This window comes from Giraffa tippelskirchi, chromosome Y (genome assembly GCF_054371585.1).
Source record: "Giraffa tippelskirchi isolate mGirTip1 chromosome Y, T2T-mGirTip1v1.2.pri, whole genome shotgun sequence".
NCBI lineage: Eukaryota > Metazoa > Chordata > Mammalia > Artiodactyla > Giraffidae > Giraffa > Giraffa tippelskirchi.
Genome location: NC_137290.1, coordinates 10,203,671 through 10,209,675, shown reverse-complemented (window position 1 = coordinate 10,209,675; position 6,005 = coordinate 10,203,671).

Genomic DNA, 6,005 nt, shown 5'->3' with positions numbered 1-6,005 from the left:
GTGGCAGGCCCTGCCTGCAGACAGGAGAGAGAGCAGTCAGTGCCTGGGCGGCGGAGCCAGGGGGCCTGGGTCTGGACTCAGAGGTCAGGTGGACTCAGACAGCTCCATCCCCTCCCCACATCTCCAGGTCCCCAATATCCAAGGGGACATGTTGACAATGCCTGTCTGCTGGTTCCTTCCAATGCTGAGCTTGTGATCTGGGGTGAGCGATTGTCATGGTGCCTGGCAAGGACAAGGGCAGGGCTCATGGTACCTGGGGTTTACCCCCCTCTAAAACTAGAAAACCTGTGACACCGAGTGCTGGGACTGGGAAGCTGCAGCTCGGCTAACTGGGTATCAAAAGGACCTCAGGAGTCTGGCATACAGTAGGCACACAGTAAGTGCACCCAAGGAGCATTCCCAGGGCTGTCTTTCAGCTCCATCAAAGGGCTACCAGGCAGCCTGACCAAGGGTTTCAGAAAGGCCTGTCCCTCCCTGTCCTCGGGGCCGTCCAGGTACAGGGGGCATCTGTCCTGCCCTCAGGACTGCGGTGAAGGGGAAAGACCAGGTCCCAGACCCCCCAGTACAGCCCTGGGGAGGGGCCAGCATGCAGGGAGGGTGCTCGGCACAGGCGCAGTGTGGGGTCCTCACCTCTGCCCCAGCATGAACTTGGGCAGGACGTGTGCCAGCCTGTCTGAGGGTGAGTACTGCGGGGGATTCCAGCCTGCCAGTCACTAGCTGAGAGAGCTCAAAATTTAACAGGAACAAGAAAGACACAGCACACTGAGATTTCAGTTTCAGACACACAGATCTTTTTTTTTTTTTTTTTTTTTTTTAGTACACGTCATATTCAAACACTACATGGGTCGTGTCTACTCAAAACTAATATTTTAAAATTTATTTGGCTGGATGATGTCTAAGTATATATGCAGGTCCCACGATATAGTTGGAGCAGTGGCAAGAATGTACAGAAGGACTGCATAAAAAAGATCTTCACGGCCCAGATAATCACCATGGTGTGATCACTCACCTAGAGCCAGACATCCTGGAATGTGGAGTCAAGTGGGCCTTGGAAAGCATCACCACGAACAAAGCTAGTGGAGATGATGAGATGATGGAATTCCAGTTGAGCTATTTCAAATCCTGAAAGATGATGTGAAAGTGCTACACTCAATATGCCAGCAAATCTGGAAAACTCAGCAGTGGCCACAGGACTGGAAAAGGGCACTTTTCATTCCATTCCCAAAGAAAGGCAATGCCAAAGAATGCTCAAACTATCACACAAATGCACTCATCTCACAGATTAGTAAAATAATGCTCAAAATTCTCCAAGCCAGGCTTCAGCAATACATGAACTGTGAACTTCCAGATGTTCAAGCTGGTTTTAGAAAAGGCAGAGGAACCAGAGATCAAATTGCCAATATCCGCTGGATCACTGAACAAGCAAGAGAGTTCCAAAAAACCTTCTACCTCTGCCTTATTGACTATGCCAAAGCCTTTGACTGTGTGGATCATAATAAACTGGGAAATTCTTAAAGAGATGGAAATACCAGACCATCTGACCTGTCTCTTGAGAAATCTGTATGCAGGTCAGGAAGCCACAGCTAGAATTGGACACGGAACAACAGACTGGTTCCATATAGGCAAAGGAGTACGTCAAGGCTGTTTATTGTCACCCTGCTTATTTAACTTATATGCAGAGTCTATCATGAGAAATGCTGGGCTAGAAGAAACACAAGCTGGAATCAAGATTGCCGGGAGAAATATCAATAAGCTCAGATATGCAGATGACACCACCCTTATGGCAGAAAGCGAAGAAGAACAAAAGAGCCTCTTGATGAAAGTGAAAGAGGAGAGTGAAAATGCTGGCCTAAAACTTAACATTCCAAAAACTAAGATCATGGCATCTGGTCCCATCACTTCATGGGAAATAGATGGGGAAACGGTATAAACAGTGCCAAGACTTTATTTTTCTGGGTTCCAAAATCACTGCAGATGGTGCCTGCAGCCATGAAAGTAAAAGACGCTTACTCCTTGGAAGGAAAGTTATGACCAACCGAGATAGCCTATTTAAAAGCAGAGACATTACTTTGCCAATAAAGGTCCATCTAGTCAAGGCTATGGTTTTCCCAGAAGTCATGTATGGATATGAGAGTTGGATGGGGAAGAAACCTGAGTGTCGAAGAATTGATGCTTCTGAACTGTGGTGTTGGAGAAGACTCTTGAGAGTCCCTTGGCCTGCAAGATCAAACCAGTCCATCCTAAAGGAGATCAGTCCTGGGTGTTCATTGCAAGGACTGGTGTTGAAGCTGAAATGCCAATATTTGGCCACCTCATGTGAAGATTTGACTCACTGGAAAAGACCCTGATGCTGGGAAGGACTGGGGGCAGGAGGAGAAAGGGATGACGGAGGATGAGATGGCTGGATGGCATCACTGACTTGATGGACATGGGTTTGGGTAGACTCTTGGAGTTGGTGATGGACAGGGAGGCCTGGCGTGCTGCGATTCATGGGGTCGCAAAGATCGGACACGACTGAGCAACTGAACTGAACTCTACCAGAAGATAATTCATTATTTATATGACATTCATATTTAAACAGGTGCCCTGTATTCTACCTGCAGCTCCTGATTCAGGGGTTATTTAACCTCCAGTGTTGTCAGCTTTCCCCTCATGAAAACGAGGACTCTAAATGATTAAACATGAAAATTAAGTATAATTACATACACACACAAACTCAGAACACTCTGGTAATGTAGAGTCAAACCTCTTCCTTTAAGGCTTTTAAAGAATCCTTTGACCCACCGCAGACTCTCACACATTAAGTGTGCAAAAGCCAGGTGCAGAAGTGGGAACAGTCGACTAGTTACACACACCGAAAATTGTTAGTGATACACATTTTCACATGCAGACTGTGGAAACCAGGGCTTCATGACACAAACACACCTGCAGACAAGTCCAGGGAAATTCAGAAACCCCTACCACTCAGGTGGGCAGGCCTGCTTCTCAGAACTGAGCACACTCCTCACAGGCAGTCCTAAACACACACACACACACACACACACACACACACACACACACACACACACTCCAGACAGGCACACACACACACACACACACACACACACACACACACACACTCCAGACAGGCACACACACACACACACACACACACACCCTCCAGACAGGCACAAAGGCAGACCCACAGACTGAAGGGACCCCTCACCCTCCCCAACACAACTTCCCTCTGGCGGACACCCAGGCCCACCCTCAGCCTCGCTCCGGCACCTCCCCCAGGGGCTGCCCCTCAAAATCGGGCGCTCCCAGCCCCCATCTGCAGTCATGCAGGTGCACAGAACCACCGGAGGCGCAAAGGCTGTTTCCCATGTGCCCTTCTCATCTGCAAGCCTCTGATGCATCTCAGCGCACCTGCAAACACGTCCAGAGGGCCTGCCTTGCTCCCTACCCCTCAAAGTGCCCCCCAGACTCCCCACAACACCCCCACGGCATCACTTCCCGAGGTCTACTTGGCTCATTTGCTCCCTCACCCCTGACACCCAGCTGGTTTCCCAGGTTGAGAGCAGCCCCGGTACCTCCTCCTCCTCCATCAAATTGCAAAGTCCCCGGGTCTGCCCCTCCCGCCCCCAAAACCTCGGGACCAGAAAGCAAAGTCTGTCACTGTTTCCCCATCTATTTCCCATGAAGTGATGGGACCGGATACCATGATCTTTGTTTTTGGAATGTTGAATTTGAAGCCAACGTTGTCCCTCTCCTCTTCCACTTTCATCAAGAGGCTCTGTAGTTCCTCTTTGCTTTCTGCCATAAGGGTGTTGTTATCCGCTTATCTGAGGTTACTGATATCTCTCCCGGCAATCTTGATTTCAGCTTGTGCTTCATCCAGCCCGGTATTTCGCATGATGTACTCTCCATATAAGTTAATGAAGCAGTGTGGCTATATACATCCTTGACGTATTGCTTTCCCAGTTTTGAACCAGTTCCTTTTCCCATGTCTGGCTCTAACTACTGCTTCTTGACCTGTATACAGATTTCTCAGGAGGCAGGTCAGATAGTCTGGTATTCCCATCTCCTGAAGACTTTTCCACAGTTTGTTGTGATCCCCACAGTCAAAGGCTTTAGCATAGTCAATGAAGCAGAAGTACATATTTTCTGGAGTTCTCTTGCTTTTTCTATGATCCAACAGATGTCAGCAATTTGATCTCTGCTTCCTCTGCCTTTTCGGAATCCAGCTTGAACATGCGGAAGTTCTCAGTTCATGTAGTGCTGAAGCCTAGCTTGGAGAATTTTGAGCATTACTTTGCTAGTGTGAGTTGAGTGCGATTGTGTGGTAGTTTGAACACTCTTTGACTTTGCCTTTCTTTGGAATTGGAATGGAAACTGACCTTTTCCAGTCCTGAGGCCACTGCTGAGCTTCCCAAATTTGCTGGCATATTGAGTGCAGCACTATCAGAGCATCATCCTTTAGGATTTGTAATAACTCAGTAAGAGGGAGTAGTAGTCCTAAACTTGTGCTTAGAGTGTGAAGAAATTCCACACAGGTAGAAACACACGTATGTGTTAATAGCATGTGTATTGGACTCAAACACAAAATATCTTTTACAGTGTGCCTCAGGGTCACGGTAGTTCAAGAGTTTCCCTCCTTTTTCTAACCATTCTCACACCCTCAGCCATATTGATTTCAGTTTGGCCTCCAATCATGTTGGGGCCAGTCACCTTTTTTGGCCAGGGTGTGTGGCAGGTATTTTGGAATCCTGGGCCATCAGGCCTGTGTCGCAGCTGCCCCTCTTTTGCCCAAAAGCATCCCAGACGGTGCCTACGGATGAGTGTGGCTGTGTCAACATGCCCTCATTTACACAAACAGGCTCTGGGCTGGATGGTCATAGTCTGCCCACCTCTGACCTGGAGAATTTTCTGTACCAGCCCCTGCAGTACATAAAACCAAGCTGCTCTCTGGCAAAAGGACAGTTTGTGAAGAAAAGTGAACAGATAAAATGCTTTAAAGAAAGAACTATTTTATGAACATTTGAATCCTATGAATTGAAAGAATGTAATACACAAACAGGCACATAGTGCGGAATTTGGCAGAAAATTTAAAATGGTAGTGTTTTTAAAAAGCTCCTCTGAGCCGTGTGTTTCTCTCCAATAAATTGGGGATCATATTAGCTCGTATTTCACAGGGCTCTGGTGACAGGTCCATGAGAGCATCTCCGTAAAGTGCTCAGCACCATGTGGGACAGGCAGAAGCTCTCAGGACATATTACCATTTATCTATCATCAGCAGTCGCCGACTGGTTAATCTGGCCCAGGCAGAGGAGGTGTCCTGTGGGCAGGGCACTGGCCACCGTGAGACTCAAAGTGCCCAGAGGGCCCTGCGTGGACCCAAGAGTCCCCAAGATCCACCGATGAGATGCTCCATGAGACTGTGCTCCTTCAGGCTCTCCCAGCAGCAAGCCCACAGCCTCACTTTCTGGGGCTACAGTGTGGGATCATTCTGATAATCTAAGAGACCTACAGGGTTTCCCTGGTGGCTCGTTGGTGAAGAAACTGTCTGCAGTGCAGGAGACGCAGGAGTCACGGGTTCCATCCCTGGATCAGGAAGATCCCTGGGGAAGGAAATGGCAACCCACTCCAGTATTCTTGCCTGGAAAATTCCATAGACAGAGGAGCCTGGCGGGCTACAGTCCATGGGGTCGCAAAGAGTTGGACACGGCTGAGCGCTCAGCACAGCACAAGCGGTCTAAGCCAATCCTGACACAGATCCTTTAGTGACCACGGAAATGCTCTGTATCTGCGGCGTCCAGTGCGGTAGCCACTGGCCACGTGGGGCTGCTGAAATGTCCTGGATTCCTTTACACTGAAGGATCCGCAGGAAGCTATTGTGCTGGAGGCAAGAAAACTAAACCTGGATCCCTCTCCAATGCAATTCTGTGGTCACTGAAATGTCTGTGCCATGGTTGGTTTCCTGGGCACTTTCCTTCTGTCAGGTGTGGTGCTGAGCACTGGACATG